Genomic DNA, 23,992 nt, shown 5'->3' with positions numbered 1-23,992 from the left:
ACAAAGCCTAAAATGTTTACTGTATGACCCTCTATGAGAGAAGTTAGCTAACACCTGCCTAAATTAGTCCTTTTAGGATATAGGTTATTATAGTAGGGAACCTTGGCAAGATATTGAGAAGTTCAAATTTCTCTTCTTTGACTACCTATGTTACCTTGAACAAGTTTAAGTTTTATGATCTTTGGTTTCCTCATCTGTAAAATGAAGATAATACCCACCTTACATTGTTGTTTAAGAATTTTAAATGAGATATTATACGTAAAGCACTTAGTGAAGTGACCAGAAAATACTTTAGTAAGTTGTAGCCCAGTAAGTGGCGTGTGCATGTGCACGCATGTGCGCGCACACACCCGGAAACATAAATGCCCTCAAGTAGAAACTCTTTCAATCACATTTTCCAGGTACTTTCAATATTATTAGGAAAATAATGAATAAAATAAATTCAACAAATGTTGATTAAGTCCTTACTACACTTCAGGCACACAATAAACAGCCAAAATCTACAGGATTTGGTCATTTGTTGAAAAGATTATAATCAAGCATTGTTTCTTAACTGTGAGTCCTACTCACAGTATTTCGTGCCTTTGATTCATATTTTAGCAAAATGTACAGTCCACTATAAAAATTGTTACATTGTCAGGTAAGTTTCATTGCTTTATCTGTAAGGAAAATTTTACATAAGGAGGACTAATACATATTTTTATGAAGATGAGGTTCATATCAATCTACCTGCACTGGTCTCCTGACTATTACTGCTTCTAGGCCTTTTTATTGGTTTTTCCCTCTTCCTAAAAACCTAGCAACCCTTTACTCAAAAGTCAGTCTCTCAGAGATGCCCTCCCTGGCTACCCTCTAAAATTGTAGGCCTCTCCAACATTACCTATCCCTATTCCTTTCAGGAATGTATGGGATTCTTTTGTTTTAATCTATCTTTGGCATATAGAATCACAGTCTTACTTTCAGTAATATATCATTCAATTAACATTTATTAATCATCCACTATATACTAGGCATTAAAGTTTTTTTTAATTAGTAGAACACACTTTTTGCCTTCTAAATGTAAAGTGGAGGAAATAACTACCTAAACAAATAATTTCAGTAAAGTACTAGGAGCAATAACAGTGCAAGTGTGGATGAGAAAGCTATTAACTCTGCATTAAAGTGTCAGGGAAGACCTGGAGAGGATATTTGAGCTGAGCCTCACTGGATCAGTTTGATGTTGTCAAGTACATATCGTTGAATGATACCTCGCAGAGGAGGTACCAAAATCAATCAACAAAAATTTTTGAGCACCTACTGTGTGCCAGATAATGCTCGTACTGGAGAAATACCAATGAACAAAGCAGGTAAATTTTTCCTGCTCTTGTGTAGATTACTTTAAGTGTAACATGCGAAGGCATGGGAGTGAGGTAAACAGTAACGGGTTGAGCCAAGGAGAGTTTGGGGGCCCCTACCAAGAAAAAAACAGGAGCCATATCACACCAGAAAGTTGGAACTCAATGCTCTAGGCCAGTGGTTTCAACCTGCGAGCTCCAGAGATACTGATGCGTTATAAAGTTATTACAAAGGGATTATCAATCCATGCTTAGATGCTAAACAAGCAAGACATTTCAATAAAATGTCTTCTATAAGTATTTATCTCTACTTTTCAATTTTATATAGTTATTTTGAGTAATACAATATAGATTTATTTAAACATGAGTTCATAATACCCTTCTTTTTTTAACATCTTTATTGGGGTATAATTGCCTTACAAAGGTGTGTTAGTTTCTGCTTTATAACAAAGTGAATCACTTATACATATACATATGTTCCCATATCTCTTCCCTCTTGCGTCTCCCTCCCTCCCACCCTCCCTATCCCACCCCTCCAGGCGGTCACAAAGCACCGAGCCGATATCCCTGTGCCATGCAGCTACTTCCCACTAGCTATCTACCTTACGTTTGTTAGTGTACATATGTCCATGCCTCTCTCTCGCCCTGTCACAGCTCACCCTTCCCCCTCCCGATATCCTCAAGTCCGTTCTCCAGTAGGTCTGTGTCTTTATTCCTGTCTTACCCCTAGATTCTTCATGACATTTTTTTTTTCTTAATTTCCACATATATGTGTTAGCATACGGTATTTGTCTTTCTCTTTCTGACTTCCTTCACTCTGTATGACAGACTCTAGGTCTATCCACCTCATTACAAATAGCTCAATTTCATTTCTTTTTATGGCTGAGTAATATTCCATTGTATATATGTGCCACATCTTCTTTATCTATTCATCCGATGATGGGCACTTAGGTTGTTTCCATCTCCTGGCTATTGTAAATAGAGCTGCAATGAACATTTTGATACATGACTCTTTTTGAATTTTGGTTTTCTCAGGGTATATGCCCAGTAGTGGGATTGCTGGGTCATATGGTAGTTCTATTTGTAGTTTTTTAAGGAACCTCCATACTGTTCTCCATAGTGGCTGAACCAATTCACATTCCCACCAGCAGTGCAAGAGTGTTCCCTTTTCTCCACACCCTCTCCAGCATTTATTGTTTCTAGATTTTTTGATGATGGCCATTCTGATTGGTGTGAGATGATATCTCATTGTAGTTTTTTTTTTTTTTTTTTTTTTTTTTTTGCGGTACGCAGGCCTCTCACTGTTGTGGCCTCTCCCGTTGCGAAGCACAGGCTCCGGACGCTCAGGCTCAGCGGCCATGGCTCACGGGCCCAGCCGCTCCGCGGCATGTGGGATCTTCCCGGACCAGGGCACGAACCCGCGGCCCCTGCATCGGCAGGCGGACTCTCAACCACTGCGCCACCAGGGAAGCCCTCATTGTAGTTTTGATTTGCATTTCCCTAATGATTAATGATGTTGAGCATTCTTTCATGTGTTTGTTGGCAGTCTGTATATCTTCTTTGGAGAAATGTCTATTTAGGTCTTCTGCCCATTTTTGGATTGGGTTGTTTGTTTTTTTGTTATTGAGCTGCATGAGCTGCTTGTAAATTTTGGAAATTAATCCTTTGTCAGTTGCTTCATTTGCAGATATTTTCTCCCATTCTGAGGGTTGTCTTTTGGTCTTGTTTATGGTTTCCTTTGCTGTGCAAAAGCTTTGAAGTTTCATTAGGCCCCATTTGTTGATTTTTGTTTTTATTTCCATTTCTCTAGGAGGTGGGTCAAAAAGGATCTTGCTGTGATTTATGTCATAGAGTGTTCTGCCTATGTTTTCCTCTAAGAGTTTGATAGTTTCTGGCCTTACATTTAGGTCTTTAATCCATTTTGAGCTTATTTTTGTGTATGGTGTTAGGGAGTGATCTAATCTCATAGTTTTACATGTACCTGTCCAGTTTTCCCAGCACCACTTATTGAAGAGGCTGTCCTTTCTCCACTGTACATGCCTGCCAGCTTTATCAAAGATAAGGTGTCCATATGTGCGTGGGTTTATCTCTGGGCTTTCTATCCTGTTCCATTGATCTTTCTGTTTCTGTGCCAGTACCATACTGTCTTGATTACTGTAGCTTTGTAGTATAGTCTGAAGTCAGGGAGCCTGATGCCTCCAGTTCCGTTTTTCGTTCTCAAGATTGCTTTGGCTATTCAGGGTCTTTTGTGTTTCCATACAAATTGTGAAATTTTTTGTCCTAGTTCTGTGAAAAATGCCACTGGTAGTTTGATAGGGATTGCATTGAATCTGTAGATTGCTTTGGGTAGTAGAGTCATTTTCACAATGTTGATTCTTCCAATCCAAGAACATGGTATATCTCTCCATCTATTTGTATCATCTTTAATTTCTTTCATCAGTGTCTTATAATTTTGTGCATACAGGTCTTTTGTCTCCTTAGGTAGGTTTATTCCTAGATATTTTATTCTTTTTGTTGCAATAGTAAATGGGAGTGTTTTCTTGATTTCACTTTCAGATTTTTCATCATTAGTTTATAGGAATGCAAGAGATTTCTGTGCATTAATTTTGTATCCTGCTACTTTACCAAATTCATTGATTAGCTCTAGTAGTTCTCTGGCAGCATCTTTAGGATTCTCTATGTATAGTATCATGTCATCTGCAAACAGTGACAGCTTTACTTCTTCTTTTCCGATTTGGATTCCTTTTATTTCCTTTTCTTCTCTGATTGCTGTGGCTAAAACTTCCAAAACTGTGTTGAATAAGAGTGGTGAGAGTGGGCAACCTTGTGTTGTTCCTGATCTTAGTGGAAATGCTTTCAGTTTTTCCCCATTGAGGACGATGTTGGCTGTGGGCTTGTCATATATGGCCTTTATTATGTTGAGGAAAGTTCCCTCTATGCCTACTTTCTGCAGAGTTTTTATCATAAATGGGTGTTGAATTTTGTCAAAAGCTTTCTCTGCATCTGTTGAGATGATCATATGGTTTTTCTCCTTCAATTTGTTAATATGGTTTATCACACTGATAGATTTGCATATATTGAAGAATCCTTGCATTTCTGGAATAAACCCCACTTGATCATGGTGTATGATCCTTTTAATCTGCTGGTGGATTCTGTTTGCTAGTGTTTTGTTGAGGATTTTTGCATCTATGTTCATCAATGATATTGGCCTGTAGTCTTCTTTCTTTGTGACATCCTTGTCTGGTTTTGGTATCAAGGTGATGGTGGCCTCGTAGAAGGAATTTGGGAGTGTTCCTCCCTCAGCTATATTTTGGAAGAGTTTGAGAAGCATAGGTGTTAGCTCTTCTCTAAATGTTTGATAGAATTCGCCTTTGAAGCCATCTGGTCCTGGGCTTTTGTTTGTTGGAAGATTTTTAATCACAGTTTCAATTTCAGTGCTTGCGATTGGTCTGTTCATATTTTCTATTTCTTCCTGATTCAGTCTTGGCAGGTTATGCATTTCTAAGAATTTGTCCATTTCTTCCAGATTGTCCATTTTATTAGCATAGAGTTGCTTGTAGTAATCTCTCATGATCTTTTGTATTTCTGCACTGTCAGTTGTTACTTTTCCTTTTTCATTTCTAATTCCATTGATTTGAGTCTTCTCCCTTTTTTTCTTGATGAGTCTGGCTAATGGTTTATCTATTTTGTTTATCTTCTCAAAGAACCAGCTTTTAGTTTTATTGATCTTTGCTATTGTTTCCTTCATTTCTTTTTCATTTATTTCTGATCTGATTTTTATGATTTCTTTCCTTCTGCTAATTTTGGGGTTTTTTTGTTCTTCTTTCTCTAATTGCTTGAGGTGCAAGGTTAGGTTGTTTATTCGAGATGTTTCCTGCTTCTTAAGGTGGGCTTCTGTTGCTATAAACTTCCCTCTTAGAACTGCTTTTGCTGCATCCTATAGGTTTTGGGTCATCGTGTCTCCATTGTCATTTGTTTCTAGGTATTTTTTTATTTCCTCTTTGAATTCTTCAGTGATCACTTCGTTATTAAGTAGTGTATTGTTTAGCCTACATGTGTTTGTATTTTTTACAGATCTTTTCCTGTAATTGATATCTAGTCTCATGGCATTGTGGTCAGAAAAGATACTTGATACAATTTCAATTTTCTTAAATTTACCAAGGCTTGATTTGTGACCCAAGATATGATCTATCCTGGAGAATGTTGCATGAGCACTTGAGAAAAATGTGTATTCTGTTGATTTTGGATGGAGTGTCCTATAAATATCAATTAAGTCCATCTTGTTTAATGTATCATTTAAAGCTTGTGTTTCCTTATTTATTTTCATTTTGGATGATCTGTCCATGGGTGAAAGTGGGGTGTTAAAGTCCCCTACTATGAATGTGTTACTGTCGATTTCCCCTTTTATGGCTGTTAGTTTTTGCCTTATGTATTGAGGTGCTCCTATGTTGGGTGCATAAATATTTACAATTGTTATATCTTCTTCTTGGATCGATCCCTTGATCATTATGTAGTGTCCTTCTTTGTCTCTTCTAATAGTCTTTATTTTAAAGTCTATTTTGTCTGATATGAGAATTGCTACTCCAGCTTTCTTTTGGTTTCCATTTGCATGGAATATCTTTTTCCATCCCCTTACTTTCAGTCTGTATGTGTGTCTAGGTCTGAAGTGGGTCTCTTGTAGACAGCATATATATGGGTCTTGTTTTTGTATCCATTTAGCCAATCTGTGTCTTTTGGTGGGATCATTTAGTCCATTTACATTTAATGTAATTATCGATATGTATGTTCCTATTCCCATTTTCTAAATTGTTTTGGGTTCGTTATTATAGGTCTTTTCCTTCTCTTGTGTTTCTTGTCTAGAGAAGTTCCTTTAGCATTTGTTGTAAAGCTGGTTTGGTGGTGCTGAACTCTCTCAGCTTTTGCTTGTCTGTAAAGGTTTTAATTTCTCCTTCAAATCTGAATGAGATCCTTGCTGGGTAGAGTAATCTTGGTTGCAGGTTTTTCTCCTTCATCACTTTAAATATGTCCTGCCACTCCCTTCTGGCTTGCAGAGTTTCTGCTGAGAGATCAGCTGTTAACCTTATGGGGATTCCCTTGTGTGTTAATTGTTGTTTTTCCCTTGCTGCTTTTAATATGCTTTCTTTGTATTTAATTTTTGACAGTTTGATTAATATGTGTCTTGGCGTATTTCTCCTTGGATTTATCCTGTATGGGACTCTCTGTGCTTCCTGGACTTCATTAACTATTTCCTTTCCCATATTAGGGAAGTTTTCAACTATAATCTCTTCAAATATTTTCTCAATCCCTTTCTTTTTCTCTTCTTCTTGTGGAACCCCTATAATTCGAATGTTGGTGCCTTTAATGTTGTCCCAGAGTTCTCTGAGACTGTCCTGAGTTCTTTTCATTCTTTTTTCTTTATTCTGCTCTGCAGTAGTTATTTCCACTTTTTTATCTTCCAGGTCACTTATCCGTTCTTCTGCCTCAGTTATTCTGCTATTGATCTCATCTAGAGTATTTTTAATTTCATTTATTGTGTTGTTCATCATTGCTTGTTTCATCTTTATTTCTTCTAGGTCCTTGTTAAATGTTTCTTGCATTTTCTCTATTCTATTTCCAAGATTTTGGATCATGTTTACTGTCATTATTCTGAATTCTTTTTCAGGTAGACTGCCTATTTCCTCTTCATTTGTTAGGTCTGGTGGGTTTTTATCTTGCTCCATCATCTGCTGTGTGTTTTTTTGTCTTCTCATTTTGCTTATCTTACTGTGTTTGGGGTCTCCTTTTTGCAGGCTGCAGGTTTGTAATTCCCGTTGTTTTTGATGTCTGTCTGCAGTGGCTAAGGTTGGTTCATTGGGTTGTGTAGGCTTCCTGGTGGAGGGGACTAGTGCCTGTGTTCTGGTGGATGAGGCTGTATCTTGTCTCTCTAGTGGGCAGGTCCACGTCTGGTGGTGTGTTTTGGGGTGTCTGTGGACTTATTATGATTTTAGGCAGCCTCTCTGCTAATGGGTGGGGTTGTGTTCCTGTTTTGCTAGTTGTTTGGCATAGGTTGTCCAGCACTGTAGCTTGCTGGTCGTTGGGTGAAGCTGGGTGCTGGTGTTAAGATGGAGATCTCTGGGAGATTTTCGCCGTTTGATATTATGTGGAGCTGGGAGGTCTCTTGTTGACCAGTGTCCTGAAGTTGGCTCTTCCTCCTCAGAGGCAGAGCCCTGACTCCTGACTGGAGCACCAGGAGCCTTTCATCCACATGGCTCAGAATAAAAGGATGAAAAAGTAGAGAGAATTAGTAGAAGTAGGAAGAAAGAAAGAAAGAAAGAAAGGAGGGAGGGAAGGAAGGAAGAAAGAAAGAAAGAAAAAGAAAGAAAGAAAGAAGAAAAGAAGGAAAGAAGTCAAGAAGGAAAGAAAGGAGGGAGGAAGGAAGGAAGGAAGGAGGGAAGGAAAGAAAAAAGACAGAAAGAAAGAAGATATAGTAAAATAAAATAAAGTATAATAAAGTTATTGAATTAAAAAATATTTAGAAAAAAAAAGGGACGGATAGAACCTTAGGACAAAATGGTGGAAGCAAAGCTATACAGACAAAATCTTACACAGAAGCATACACATACACCCTCACAAAAAGAGGTAAAGGGGAAAAAATCATAAATCTTGCTCTCAAATTCCACCTCCTCATTTTGGGATGATTCGTTGTCTAAAGGAGGGAGGGAGGGAGGGAAGGAAGGAAGGAAGGAAGGGAAGGAAGGAAGGAAGGAAGGAAGGAAGAAAGAAGGTAAAGTATAATAAAGTTATTAAAATTAAATTAATTATTAAGAAAAAATTAAAAAAAAAAAAACAATGGACGGATAGAACCCTAGGACAAATGGTGGAAGCAAAGCTATACAGACAAGATCTCACACAGAAGCATACACATACACATTCACAAAAAGAGGAAAAGGGGAAAAAATCATAGATCTTGCTCTCGAAGCCCACCTCCTCAATTTGGGATGATTCGTTGTCTATTCATGTATTCCACAGATGCAGGGTACATCAAGTTGATTGTGGAGCTTTAATCCGCTGTTTTTAAGGCTGCTGGGAGAGATTTCCCTTTCTCTTCTTTGTTCTCACAGCTCCCAGGGGCTCAGCTTTGGATTTGGCCCTGCCTCTGCGTGTCTGTCGCTGGAGGGCATCTGTTTTTTGCTCAGACAGGACGGGGTTAAAGGAGCCGCTGATTCAGGGGATCTGATGCACTCAGGCCTGGGGGAGGGAGGGGCACTGCGTGCGGGGCGGGCCTGCGGCGGCAGAGGCCATTGTGACGTTGCACCAGCCTGAGGCCCACCGTGCGTTCTCCCGGGGTAGTTGTCCCTGGATCCCCTGAACCTGGCAGTGGCGAGCTGCACAGGCTCCCCGGAAGAGGGGTGTGTATAGTGACCTGTGCTCGCACACAGGCTCCTTGGTGGCGGCAACAGCAGCCTTAGTGTCTCCCGCCCGTCTCTGGGGTCCGTGCTTTTAGCCACGTCTCGCGCCCATCTCTGGGGTCCGCGCTTTTAGCTGCAGCTCGCGCCCGTCCCTGGGGTCCGCGCTTTTAGCCGTGGCTCAGCCCGTCTCTGGGGTTTGTGCTTTTAGCCGCGGCTCGCGCCCGTCTCTGGCGTTCCTTTAAGCAGCGCTCTTAATCCCCTCCACTCGCGCACCAGGAAACAAAGAGGGAAGAAAAAGTCTCTTCGGCAGGTGCAGACTTTTCCCCGGACTCCCTCCCGGCTAGCCGTGGTGCACTAACCCCTTCAGGCTGTGTTCAAGCCGCCAACCCCAGTCCTCTCCCTGCGCTCCGACCGAAGCCCAAGCCTCAGCTCGCAGCCCCGCCCGCCCCGGCGGGTGAGCAGACAAGCCTCTCGGGTTGGTGAGTGCCGGTCGGCACCGATCCTCTGTGCGGGAATCTCCCCGCTTTGCCCTCCATACCCCTGTTGCTATGCTCTCCTCTGCGACTTCGAAGCTCCCCCCTCCGCCTCCCGTGGTCTCCGCCCGCAAAGGGGCTTCCTAGTGTGTGGAAACCTTTCCCCCTTCACAGCTCCCTCTCACTGGTGCAGGTGCCGTCCCTATTCTTTTGTCTCTGTTTTTTCTTTTTTTTGTTCTTTTGCCCTACCCAGGTACGTGGGGAGTTTCTTGCCTTTTGGGAGGTCTGAGGTCTTCTGCCAGCATTCAGTAGGTGTTCTGTAGGAGTTGTTCCACGTGTATATGTCTTTCTGGTGTATCTGTGGGGAGGAAGGTGATCTCCGCATCTTACTCTTCCGCCATCTTCCCCGAGGTTTAATACCCTTTTTTTTTTTTAACATTTTCTATTTTCTCAATCAATTGGTACTATTGCTACAACGACTTTTAAGTCACTGTCAAAATGACTGATTTTAAAAAGAGATCGTAAAATATCCAACCTGAGACCTCCTGCCAATGTGGAAGCTGTTGAAGCTTTTAGAGCAGCCAACCAAAACTTCAGTAAATACTAAGTGCACTCCCAGGCACTGCTCTCGCCGCCAGGGTTACAAAGCTGTGTCCTCAGGGAACTTAAAAAGTGAACAAGAGTCCAGAAGAAGAATAATGAAGTAAACATGGAGAGGAGGGGTATGGATTCACTATATATTGAGATAGTAACCCTTAAGCAGTAAGAATTCACTCTGAAGGCAGATTTCTAGAATAGAAAGAAAGAGTAGAATATTGGGAAAAGAGCTAATGTTTTGCTAATGCAGGGGAAAACTCTTATCTTTTCAAGAGAGTTTTTTTTTTCCTCATAGTAACAAACCCAATCAATCTCCAGAGAACCGGGATATTAGGTCTCTCAAAATACCTCTTCTGCTTGATTTTTCTCTGCCTATTAATAAGGCGTAAGCCTGTGAAATAATCCTAAATCAAACCATGTAAATACGTAATGTAAATCACATTAAAAAATCCATCTGGATCTGATTCCTTCACAATGACATTGTAAGTGTGACAGGAGTTGAAGGACAGTTGTTTGCTCCATTAATGGATCTTTGAATCTTCAGCCCAACAAGCTCACTTCTCTTCTTTCAGATTTCAGCCTTCTTTCCTTTACACACACACACACACACACACACACACACACACACACCCTTTCCTTTCTTGCTAAGAAAGACAAAGCTATTGACTACAACCCCAGAGTTGCCCCCAAGTTCCGACCACCGGCTCGAATTCTTATGAAGTGGACTTGTAATATCCTTAATGTTGCTGTTGGCAGTCAGTTACAGATTCCATTATTGTCGATCAATGCAGTCGCCATGCGGGGTGGGGGGAGGGATGGAGGAGGAGCAGAAGAAAGGAGGGATGAGAGCTTCCTATTCACAGATTTATCAACCTGCCTTTGCTCACAGGAAATCTTCATAAAGGGGGCTGGGATGCTGTTGAAACAGCTAAAGCAGGAAGGGGTTGGGGGCTGCAGTTCTTTCCGGCTGACTGAAAGGAAATTTGAAAACCTTTCTTCTCAGAACAAAACAAAATGCTGAAATTGTTCTTTTGCCTTTGTTTTTGTTTGATGATATGATTTACTTAACTGATTAGCTATTGTGCTGTCTGGTTATCTAAGCTGCTTCATTGTAGGAACCTGTTTCTTTTTCTTTGAGGATCTTTATTCTTTATTTTCCTTTGCTGTCTCCTGACATTGAACACAAATCATTATTCAGTTTTTTCCTGGCTTTTCTTTCAGGCTAAAGCTTAACACCAAGAGACTGAAGGACAAATCTCTCTTTCCTTCTCTTCTATCACCCTCTTTTAACCCTCTCTATTTCCTTCCCCCTCCCCCCCCCCCCGTATTAGATTGGTGTCACAGAGACAGAATTCAGAGTAGAGGGAGGATCACATTTTCTCTCTCATTATTACAGCCTAGCCAGCAATTTTAGTATTAGACCCCCAAGAATTTAGTCTCTGTATCTTTCTTTTCCCACTCCATCATTCAGTAATTGTGCTCTGTATGGAAAAGTTTTCTGGCTGGAGAATGAGTCTCCTTTCCCCCGGTGATGTGGCCGAGTGGTTGGATAGTAGCACGGAAGAGGAGAAGAGCCTTCTGTCGTTTCTGGGTACGGTAGGGCTCTGCTTGTTCTTTTAACCCTTTGTTGTCTGAACTTCTCTTACTTTGGGGAGTAGGACCCTGAATTTTCTAAAATCCACGTCTGTATTTTTAAAAGGGGGAAGAGGAATTAACAGAATATGTTTAAGTTGTTTGCTTTTCAAGTTTTATGTCTGTAGAAATAGTGCCATCAACATTGGCTATGAGAAATAAGAGACAGTTTGCTTGGCTTTAACAAAGAGTGCCAGCTCCATGCAAGGCTTACCATGTCATCTGGTCAGCTGTTCGTGGTATTTAGAGAACTTCTACTAGCCCAAATGTATTATTGTTTTACTATACCTTTCAATACAGTGATGATGAGGCTTGCCGCGTGAGAGTGGGAGGAGGCTTTGTGTGCAAGAAAAGCCAACATATGGATTGAGAAGTAGCTTTTATGCAAGGTTTAAAATATTTGGAATGTTCATATATAAGATTTTGACTGAGTATATAAAATAGGACACATGGACCAGCTATTACTTTAACTTTCCATTTACGGGTGCTTTCTAATAAATTTCTAAGTAAAGCAATTATTGGTTATGGAATTATTGATATAATAAACAAATTCCTAGGAAAGTTAGGTTGTAAATTCAATTGTATCTTAAGTTAATAGGAGAGGTTGATACTTATAAAAATCCTACTTGTGAATACCTTTGTTAGATTAATAATTGCCTTCAAATTTATCGTTTTTATAAATTTGATTTATCCTATATTTCCTTAAATATACCTTTATTATAAATGGGCAGAATTTATGGTGTTCTAATTTATTACTCATAAATATTCTCTATGACCTATGAAAAGTCTTCTACCATTCCAAAAGATATCTGTCTTATTTTACTCTCTTTTATTATATTTAGCATATAAGTTTCTGTTTTATTAATTCAATTATGTTTTCAATTTTAACATTCCGTAAATGATTTCTTTTTTTATGCAGTTTAGATGTAAAGAGTCATCCTAATCAGGTTTTCTTTTTTTTTTTGATTCTATAAAGACTCAGATACATATATTTAGATATTAATCCTATTCTTAATTTGTTTATCATAGCTTTGCTTATCTTGGGCATTTGGTGACTTTAAGAAATACATGTACCTCTTAACTCCTCATTTCTCTGAAGCTGCTCTAAGTCTACTTGCTTCACATTCCCTTCCCCCACACACATACAGAAATATCAATATCCCTGAGTAAAACCAACCACTTAGACCCTACTGCATCGTGGGCAAGGAAGGTAGTCATCACTAAAGATCTTTCCTTTGCTCTTGCATGATATTTTTTATGAATTTTAATTATCAATCCTCGAGATTAATTCATTTCTTTTTTTGGCTATTTCCCTACCATGCCTAAAAGGGATTTGATCAAATAAATAGAGATGGGCAAATAAAAAGTACTACAGTTTGTGCCCCCTCTCACCCACCCCCACTCCCATTCCCCTTTATCCACAGATGGGGATAATAAAGACAAAGGATGTTAGGACATACTTAGAAGAAAAGTGCAAATTCCTACAAATTATCCACCTAGTGGAAGGAAACCTGAGAATATGTAATAGATAAAACACAGGTAAGTCAGAGTCATGATTCTGCTCAAGGGCTGTAACAAGAAATTAGTTACTGAGTGAATAGAAGCTATGTATCCCGTGCTCTGCTGTGGCAGGGTTGAGCCCTGGATGTCAGCAAGTCTTAGTTTAGGGATTGAAGCTCAGTCCTGAGCACAGGTAGCAAACACCTCCATCTGTGGATAAACAGGAATTTACTAAACTCCAGAGGAACTAGGAGCAAACTCTCTTTGATATAGCTTGGAATAACTTGCAGTGAGTCATTTGCTAATGTAGTTACCATTGATGAGAACGTGCTTTTCCCAAGGAAGATGCCAAGAGAAAACAGTCTACTTTATGGTGAATCTAGGATAAGTGGAACTGAAAGGGACATTGAATCAGATAACCTATGCAACTGTGCTTTCTTTACCTAAGGAATTTTATGGCAGAGATCATTCTAGGAGAGGAGATGAAAGAAAAGCACTCAATGCTGGTTAGGCTTTACTACTTCATCTTTGCACAATAGCCACTTAAGTGATGTTCAGGCCTTCCTATTAATTTAGTGCACTGCTGGTTTGATGAAATTTCATGAAACTGTGCCCTCTTCATTAGTCTATTTAAAAATTCCATGGCTCCCTCATCACCTATCAGATAAAACACCTTACTCTAGAACTTATTCTGGCCCTTCCACCTGACATTCCAGTATTCCTTTCGGCAGTGGTAGGTCAGAGGTAGGGAGGACCCTTCATCCCACCAAATTCATTAACTTTCTCTATCTTGGACAAGCACTGCCCTTTCCTACCTTTGCATGTGCTGTTTCTTCTATCGGCAGTGTTCCTTCATCCAAACTGAACTTTCCAAGACCCTACCCCTATTTCAAATCTTGCTCATGAACAAGATACCGTGCTAGGTACTATGGCTGGATACAAAGAAGTATAAGATAGAGCTGCTTGTGAGAAGCATAGAGTTTGGTTGGGGAGAAAACATGAACTATGTACAATTAAGTGAGAAAAAATTAATGATAATTCAAGACAACAATGGAGAAAATAAAATAAGGCAGGACCTGATTGTGAGATGATTTATCCAGGCAAAAATTTCTTTGAGCATTTAAAGAAGGGAGACATCATTTTTGATTAGGAACACTGAAGGTTGCCTTATAGAGATAGGATTTAACCTGGATCTTAAATGATAGAATATATTTTTATGGAAATGGTGGAGTTTGCTGTATGAAGGGAGTGTCATGAGGAATATTAAATTATTTTCATGTCCGAAGAGTAAACTGATTTGAAAAGAATGGAAAGTTCATGTAAAGAAGTGGTAAGAGATAATACTTGAAGGATATTTGGTGGCTCACTGTTTAGGATCTTTCATGGCAGGCTAATTAGTGACAATTTTATCCTGAAAGCAGTTGAGAAGAATTAAAGATTCTTGAGCCAAAAAAAAATATGGTCAAAATAGTCTTTTAGGAAGACATATCTGAAAGTGTCACACTAGGGGAAGAGCCTAGAAGTGGTTAGACCTCTTTGAAAGCTATTACAGTAGTCCAGGTATGAAATAAGTGCCTCTATTTTAAGATTTAACCCTCTATATTATAATTAGTTGTTTATTTATTATTAATCTAGATCGTGAATGCCTCCACAACGGGGGCTCAATCCTCTGTCTTTTCAGCACCCAGTACACTCCAGATGCACATGAATATTTGCACAGCTCAGATGAATAACTGAAATGAAAATATGGAGAGATTATAAAGGATCTATCAGCAGAATTGGTGACCGATTAGAGGAATGGGGAACAAAATGAATCAAAGACTGTTTTTGAAGTTAGAAGGCTGATGGTAATACTAACAGGAATAGAGAAGTTGGGAAAGGGAGCCAGATTTTAAGGGAAGAGGGTAATTTCTATTTAGATGTATTGAGTTTGAGGTGACTAGTACACATCTGGATAGAAATATAGTTCTGATGATTGGAAATGAAGTCACAGGTAGAGAGCAGCGTCTGGGAGCCATCTAGAGAAGAAAGATTGTTGAAGCATTTGTAGTTTATCTACTGTTGAGAGACTGTCAAGAAAAAGTGGAGAGCAGGGACTGAATCCTGAAGAACACCAAAGGTAGGGGTGGGGTGGGGTAGAGAGGAAGAAGAGATACAGAACAATCCTAATGGAAAGATAGAAAAGGTCAACAGTGTGGTCAATAGTGTCATTGGTTACAAAAGCCCAAGAGAAGTCAGAAACTATTGTACACTGAATTAGACAATTGGGAGGCTTTTAATAACCTGTGAAGGTATCGATGCTATTTCATTCATTAGAGTTAAGGGAGAAGAAATCAGATTTTATAATATTGAGAAAGGCAGCAGATGGTGAGACAGTGAGAGCCACGGGTTAGGTCTCTGGTCTGGAGAAATCTGTGACTGATAGAAAGGAAAAGGTACCTTTTTTTAAAATTGGGGAGACGTGCATATTTTTAGATGGAGGAGAGAACAAGATATTGAACTTACAAGAGAGGAGGATAACTGAGAGAACAAAAATCCTTTATGGTTTTGAGGGTGAGGGTGGGATTAAGGGCACAGAATTAACCTTTTGAGGGGGAGAAGGGAGAAACTCATACAGGAATCAAAGATGCATGCAGAGATTTAGCCATAGAAAGTAGGAAAGATGAGGGAGATAATAGCCATTGTATTAATCTTATGGCATTTGTCTTATCCAGACTTGCATTGTAGTTAGTTATTTGTGTATCCATTTATGTTGTTATTTGTGTACCCATCCAGCACTCCCCTGCTACTGCAGGGTAGGGATCTTAATATTTGGCATTTTCCAGAATAGTAGTAAATAGGTGCTTAATTAATACTACTTAATAAGTACTTTTTTGAATGAATGAATGAATGAATGCTGTTCAGATACCCACAAGTTTGAGATTCAGCCATTTTCAGTTATCTAAATTATTCTGGCAGATCTACCTTTTATTACTATTCTCTATTCTCACACCTACAAGTACCATTTAGGGTACATTGGTAGTGTTTGCAATTATTATTCAGCGCATTATAAATTGGTTTTCCAAATTCTAGAAAAAAAAATACTTAACAAATATTTTGTACTCCTTTAAATTTTCTAAACTGATATACATGAATTCATTTCATTAAGTCATTCAAGTAATAGGATAATTCTATAAAAGAGGAACATGATTTTTTAAAATCTAAATATTTTTAAGTGTCTAAGTGACTCTACTAACTATAGTTAATAATTTGGCATTAGCAACTATTATCTGATTTTTTTTAATTGCACCCAACATCGGTGGAAAGCATATTCAAAAATTAAAACTCTCATTTCTGGCAATATGTCAGACTAGATATCCTGAAAAATAATACGGAAACAACTAGAAATGTCATATTAATGAAAATTTTATTTTATTTTTTTAATTGAAGTATAGTTGATTTACAATGTTGTGTTAATTTCTGCTGCACAGCAAAGTGATTCAGCTAGACATATACATACATTTTTTAATATTCTTTTCCATTATGGTTTATCACAGGATATTGAATATAGTTCTCTTTGCTATATAGTAGGACCTTGTTGTTTATCCATTCTGTATATAATAGCTTACATCTGCTAACCCCAACCTCCCACTCCATCACTCCCCCAAACCTCTCCCCCTTGGCAACCACAAGTCTGTTCTCTGTGTCCTGGAGTCTTTTGAAAGAAACATTTAAAACTAAATGGCTGAACTCTCCTCTCAGGAGGGAAAGGAAATTCCCAGGAAGAGAACAAAAGAAAACAACTAAAAATCCAGGTAGTGAATTGCCCTGGGGACATTTGCCTGTCTCAGAATTCCAAAAAGTTAAGGTTTAATGGCCACAAGATAGGAGATAGATTTAGGGACCAAACAAAGAGAGGAATTAGAACCGAAAGCCCCACCCCATTGTTCCCCATAGGACGGGGTTACTTGTAGAGTGAAAGTGGAAATTTAAAATCTGCTGACTGACAAAATTGATAAATCTTATTTAGCTTAGACTGGACTGATGGGGGAGGGAGGAAGATAAAAATCCCCTGAGAATTCATAACCACAGTTCTGATAAGGTAAATCAGAAATAGTGGACAACAATAATATGTCAGAGATAGGAAGGGGGTAATTGAAATTGAAGCATTTTAAGATCACTGAATTATTCAAGAGAAGGATAGAAATCAGGATTAGCTTTAGGCTTTAGGTACATGTGTTAAAAAATGTTAAGGACAACTATTAAAAGAATAAAAATACAGTGCATAATTTCAAAAACAGTAGAGGAGAAAATGAATTTTTAAAACTTGATCAATCTGAGAAAAGACAGAAAATCAGAAAAAAAGCATAGAAATAAAGTAAACAGCAAACACATGGTAAAAATAAAATCCAACTGTATCAGAAAACAATATATAAAAATGTTAAAAAGGTAAAGTATGTTAGACTCAATTTTTTAAAGTGCTGTGAATAAGAGAGACATAAGCAGGACTTCCCTATGATCCAGTGGTTAAGACTTTGCACTTCCCCTGCAGGGGGCACAGGTTCCATCCCTGGTCGGGGAACTAAGATCCCATGCCATGTGGTGTGGCCAAAAAAAGAGACACACACACAAGGACCCAAGAGGGTTAAAAGTAAAAGTTTTGGTGGTGGGAGAGGGATGAATTAGGGGCTGGGATTAACATATACACACTACTGTGTATAAAATAGGTAACCAACAAGGACTACTCAATATTATGTAGTAACCTAGAAGGGAAAATAATTTAAAAAAAGAATATATATATGTATGTATAACTGAATCACTGTGCTGTACACCTGAAACTTACATGATATTGTAAATCAACTATACTTCAATAAAAAAATAAATAAAATTTTAAAATACTTATTTCCTCCAAAAAAAAAGTAAAAGTTTTGGGAGAAGATATATCAGGCAAATACTAATTAAAAGGAAGCTATACCATAGCCATTGAAAATGAAATCAAATGGATCTTTATGTCAGAAAGTGTTACTAGAAATAAAGGAGGTCCCTATGTAATGATAACATATAAAAATCACTAGAAAATTATAACAATCTTACATGCACTCAATAACAGAGCCTTAAAATTTATAAGGAAAAATTGACAGAAGTATAAGGAAAAATTGATAAATCTACAATCCTATTTACAAAAATTAGTAAGGGTATAGAAGATATAAAAAACAAAATTAGCTTGAGTTAATGAACATGTATAGAATCCTGAATCCAACTTATGTAGTCTTCTCAAGTACATATGGAATCTTTATGAAAACTGACAGTGGATTGGGGCATAAACAAATCTCAACAAATCAAATTCTTTATATCATACAAACGTATTCTCTTTTTTTTTAATCTTTCTTTCTTTTTTTCTTTCTTCCTTCCTTTATTTGGCTGTGTCAGATCTTAGTTGTGGCATGCGGGGTCTTTTGTTGAGGCACGCAGGCTCTTCTTTTCGGTGCACAGGCTTCTCTCTAGGTGTGGCGCAGGGGCTCCAGAGCACGTGGGCTCTCTGATTGTGGTGCACAGGCTCAGTAGTTGAGGTGGGCAGGCTTAGTTGCCCCACGGCATGTGGGATCTTAGTTCCCTGACCAGGGATCAAACCCGTGTCCCTTGCATTGGAAGGTGGATTCTTAGCCACTGGACCACCAGGGAAGTCCCCCAAACATATTCTCTTGATCTAATGAACTAAGTCAGAAATTAGTACCAAAAAATTTACTCTTAAAATTTTTCTTTTTGGAAACTTTTAAAGTTACTTATTATAACTCTTTAGTCAAAGAAAAAAATAACAATGGAAATTATAAAATATTTAGAACTAAACATCCTGAAAACAGTACATATCAAAACTTGTGAAATATTGCTAAAATAGTTACTAAGTGAAACTTACAGCCCTAATCTTTTATATTGAAAAGGATAAAATTAAATGAGCCAATTAAGCATTCAGCTCAACAAGGCAGAAAAAGAAAGAATAGAACCAAAGAAAGTTTAGGGAAAGAAATAATGAAGATAACAGCAGATGATAATGAAATAGAAGACAGAAATTAAACATAATAGTATCAATAAAGCTAAGAGTTGTTTCTTAAAGAAGTCCAATGAAAGTAGATAAAACTGGGCTTCCCTGGTGGCACAGTGGTTGAGAGTCCGCCTGCCGATGCAGGGGACACGGGTTCGTTCCCCAGTCCGGGAAGATCCCACATGCCGCGGAGCGGCTGGGCCCGTGAGCCATGGCCGCTGAGCCTGCGCGTCCGGAGCCTGTGTTCCGCAACGGGAGACGCCACACAGTGAGAGGCCCGCATACCGGGAAAAAAAAAAAAAAAAAAGATAAAACTGTCAAGATTTGACCAAGACAGAAGAAAAACCACAAATAAACAATGTTAGAAATGGGAAAAAGGACACAATTACAGAAAATCAGAGACTTAAACAATAGACTATTGAAGAAATAGAAAATTGAAGAAAATGGACATTTTAAAGAAAGATACAACTTATTAAAATTGGCTACAGTAGGAATAAAAAAAATGTAAGTAGGGCTGCTACCTATAACCATTAAAGAAATTGAGTCAATAATTTAAAATCTACCACCGATTGTGGTTTGATTTCTCATATAGCTTGACTTCTGAAAAAGAATAAACGCTGGATCACACTTGCATTAATATTTACATTCAGTGATAGTTCAGTTTTTCATTGCAAGTGAATAAATGGTATCTAAATTGAAAAAAAAATGCTAAGAACCATGCTAAAACCTAAGCATGGCAATTCATATTGAGCCCCACAGGTGGTCATGGTTACCTTAGAGTTTTTAAGTATTACATCCTTTGTTGAGGGGATATCCTTAGAAAAGGGAAAAAAAAAAAAGGAAATTCTTTCAAAATTTGTCCTTATAGGGATATGCAATTAAAAAACTAAAGGAAATCAAGGTGAACAGATATCTCAAGAAAATAGAAATTAATAAGAAAATATCAAGACATAAACCTGATTAATTTATGTTTAATTGTGCTTCTTAATAGAACCTGAAAATTTGTGAATCTTTAAATAGAATGATGCATAGAAGGAAAAACTTAATCTCCCATGAAACTTGTTTATCAAAATCTCAATTATAGTGGAAGATTCAAGTTAATAGACATAAAATGAGAGTGATTCTTAAACTTGATTAGTGATACACTTTAATGCCATATGTGAATTAGAAATAACTAGAAAATTTATTAATAATTTTATTATAAATTAAGTTGAACCATATGAAATTGCTGATATTTTTCCATTTTAACATACAAAAAAAATGGCAATTCTATACGATCACATGTGTTTATTAAAGGAAAAAAAAAGGTGACCAGACTATGCTGAACAATTTTTTAGTTGTTTAGTTAAAATTTATTTGTTACCAATTGTCTTTTATTCTGTTTCAGTATTCCCTGCGAGACAAGCAAGAATGGGTGCAAATGGTTTATGGAAACATTGTGGGAGAAATACTTAAAATTCAGAGAATTCTATTTATTAAAATTTATTTTATTTGAAAATTTAGACAGGATCACCACTGTTCAAATCTTGCAGTGCAAGACCTGAATTCACGTAGTTTGGCATCCAAAGCTAGAGAACATATAATCAAGTAATGTGAACTTATACAAATATATTACTTGGAAATCAAAGAAATGTGAATAATTAGGCCTGGTTTTATGGAAGCAGATGAATTGAAATTGGTATTGAAGGTTACCTAAGATTTGGCAGATAGGTGAAAACCATTAGCAAAGACAGACACAGAGGAATTAATATGGCCCGTTTAAGATCAGAGATCATCTGACTAAGGCAATTTGTTGGAAAGTGTTGGCAGAAAAGAGTGACTCTGTAAGGTGGGGGCTAAGTGATATTTTTTCAGTGCCTGATTGTCTATCTTTAAGATTTCTGGGAAGGTAATTACATTAAGAAAGTACTGTTTGAGGGAGATTAATCTGGTAATGGTGAGCAGGATAGCTTTAAGCAGAGAGAGACAGGAGTCAGTGAGATTAGTTAGGAGGGTCCTGCCGTAATCTACATGAGAAAATAAAAAATCCTGGACTAGAGTGATATATGGTAGTGGAAATAAAGAGAACAAAATGAAGTCAACGTTCAAAGAGAGACTTGACAGTGTTTGGTGGCTAAAGGGGTACCAATCAACATTACAGGCTCCTCCCGTTTCTGCTACTTTCACTAGTAAGTGAGGTCCACTGTAAAGATTTTTTGTTTTTTGTGCAGCGCCGCATGCATATTTGGTCCTCAGTAAATCATTAAGTTCTCATCTTTATTAGAGGCTTAAATATTTCTATGTTTTCAGTACTTTCAATGCTTTCTATTAATGTCTGTTTTGGAATAAAACCCAAATTAGTCTTAAAAGACCCTGGCATAATCAAGGATCAGATCTTTTGAAAAAAGATTTTAGAGATGAACAGTGAAATTATGGTATGAATAAATCAGATTTACCCAGAATTATATTTGAAACATACTAATAAAGTCAGTTATAGAAAAAGTTTAGATAAAGGTCTTAGAGCATCTCTGTAAATTAGAAGATCTATTGTCTTCCAGAGTTGAAGACAAAATATTATTCACCAAAATGAAGCTATGAGATTAAGAAAATCTCATAAATAACTAGATTGAAATGTTCAAAACAGTAACTTTATGCTGACCAATGCTTTTTATCTATTTTTGTCTCATAGAATTGGCCTAAGTAGTTATCTTTCCACTTAGGTGTACTGAAGATTGCTTTATGAGGATAGAAGGGCAGGTTTTCTTTTATTTTAAGACTGTTCTTTTAGAGCAGTTTTAGGTTCACAGCAAAATTAAGAGAAAGTTACAGAGATTTTCCTGTGTACCCTTGTCCCCACAAATGCATAGTTTCCCCCCATTATCAGTACCCCCACCAGAGTAACACATTTGTTACAGTCGATGAACCTACACTAACACATCATAATCACCCCAAGTACATAGTACAGTAGGACTCATTCTTAATGTTGTATATTTTGTGTGTTTGGACAAATGTGTAATGACATGTACCCACCCTTACAGTATCATACATAATATTTTCACTACCCTAAAAACCTTTGTGCTCTGCTTATTCATCCATCCCCCTAAGGGTGGGTTATTTTTTGGAGGGTTTTTTGTCACTTTTTAATTCAAGGAATCAGTGGTAGATATTCTTTATAGCTTAATTCCTATTTTGTTCAAATTTTTTCACCATTACATTAAGCAAGTAACTTTTCTCCTTCTTTACCACATTGCCTCACCCCTCTTTGTTTCTTGATTATAATGTTCTTATTAGCATTAGCATTCCAGGATTGAGAGTTTTCTTTGATGGGGTTTTGTTTGCAGTAAATTATCCCCCAAAGAGTATGATTTAATTCTCTTTAAAATATGAAGAATCATGTGCACTTGTTAAAGTTCTTTGAGTTATTTTTAGGAAGAAGTAAGAAAATTGAAGTCTCCATGATTGTTTACCTTATTTTTCTTCATTACAATCCATTATACAAAACACAAGGAGAACAGGATAGCATGCGTGGTGATTAAAAGTATAGCCTCTAGGGCTTCCCTGGTGGCGCAGTGGTTGAGAGTCCGCCTGCCGATGCAGGGGACACGGGTTCGTGCCCCGGTCCGGGAAGATCCCACATGCCGTGGAGCGGCTGGGCCCGTGAGCCATGGCCGCTGAGCCTGCGCGTCCGGAGCCTGTGCTCCACAACGAGAGAGGCCACAACAGTGAGAGGCCCACGTACCGCAAAAAAAAAAAAAAAGTATAGCCTCTAGATTCAGATTGCATGGGTTCTAATTCTGATTCTGCCCTTTACCAGCCCTGCAAACATGGGCAGAGTAATAGAACATCTTGCTTCCTCATCTGTAAAACGGGGGCGATAATTCCAATTCCAGAGAATTGTGAGGATTGAAGAGAAAATTAATATAAAACACTTAGCATGTAATAAGGAATAAGAATGTTAATTTGGTGTTGCAGTTATCCTTGTTATACTTTTATTATTACTACTAAGATCCCTGGTTGTTATCACTAAGAACCATAGATACGCTTTGTATTTGAAAATTAAGATAACCATATAAATATCTCTAAACTGTGTCTTTCCAGTTGACAGTGAAAAGTGTTCTCTATCATCTCATCCAGTATAATCATGTGAAACCCTAAGTTGAAGAAATGGAATACTTGCTTGACCAGAGAGAAATCTGTTCTCCTACTATATTAACAAGAAGAATTTTTAAAAAATAATAATAGGGAATAAATTTGTTGAAGTAAAAAAAAGGTGGGGGAGACTAGATGCCTTTACTTTCTGAGAATTCACCACGTTTCTGTACTTAGCACCAATTTGTATGTATTGAAATGTGTCTAGGGCATGCAAACTTGAAAGGACTGCTTGTTTGAGTGAAGTACTGCAGTCTAAGTGATACAAATTAGATGAATTAAAGTGGCTCTGGGGATTTGTACTCCAGAGGAGCTGAATGGTAGTGACTGTCAGTGCCTCAGCTTTACAGCAGTAAAAGTGAGATACAGCAGAAAATGTCCTACTGAAAATCAGGTGGTGAAGTCTATAAAACACCCAGGTGCTATGTTGTTAGCAACTATATAAATGCAGGATGTAATTTTCTCCTCTTTGCTCTTGTCACTTTTCCTTTATAAAATTCTTCTCTACCTTCATCTTTAAGCTCTCATTACCTTTAAGGGATCCTCCAACAAAAAGTATGAAACGTCATGAAGCCTTTTTTTTTCTTTCATGTTTGCCATTTGTTATTAAAGGCCCTCTTGATAAAGAGGTACAAACCCATTTCCTAATACTATTCCTTCCTTCCTATTCTGTTCCTTAAGTGTCTTCTGTGCCTCCTGTGGAAGAAGCATTCTCCTAATTTAGAATTCACAGCATGGAGAAATAAGTTATTTGCTTATTAACTCATTCATTAATAACTTGAGCCATGGACTTATCACATCCTATTTTGTCATCATTTTTGCAATATAAGGGAAAATAGATGATAGCGAAGTGGATTCATTCACAGCAACACTATACACATTGAAATTCCAGTGACTTGAATGGGTGAACAAACATTCCGG

General features: G+C 37.9%; 1 protein-coding gene across 25 annotated transcripts in view; it reads left to right on the top strand.

The window, feature by feature from the left end:
- The window catches only part of RASAL2 (RAS protein activator like 2), a 393,146-nt gene that overhangs the window by 264,410 nt on the left and 104,744 nt on the right, over nt 1–23,992 (top strand). The window contains exon 1 of one of the 25 annotated variants that reach the window (XM_089920805.1): nt 7,378–23,991. The exons of the other annotated variants lie outside the window; for them this stretch is intronic. The gene's annotated coding sequence lies outside the window, so the exon portion shown is untranslated. Of the gene's footprint in view, nt 1–7,377; nt 23,992 lie in introns of those variants that run through there. 25 annotated transcript variants of the gene reach the window in all.

Source organism: Delphinapterus leucas, chromosome 1, assembly GCF_059928025.1.
Source record: "Delphinapterus leucas isolate spDelLeu-1000000601 "Yukka" chromosome 1, BTC_Dleu_Yukka2, whole genome shotgun sequence".
NCBI lineage: Eukaryota > Metazoa > Chordata > Mammalia > Artiodactyla > Monodontidae > Delphinapterus > Delphinapterus leucas.
This window is presented reverse-complemented; position numbering and strand designations above follow the sequence as displayed.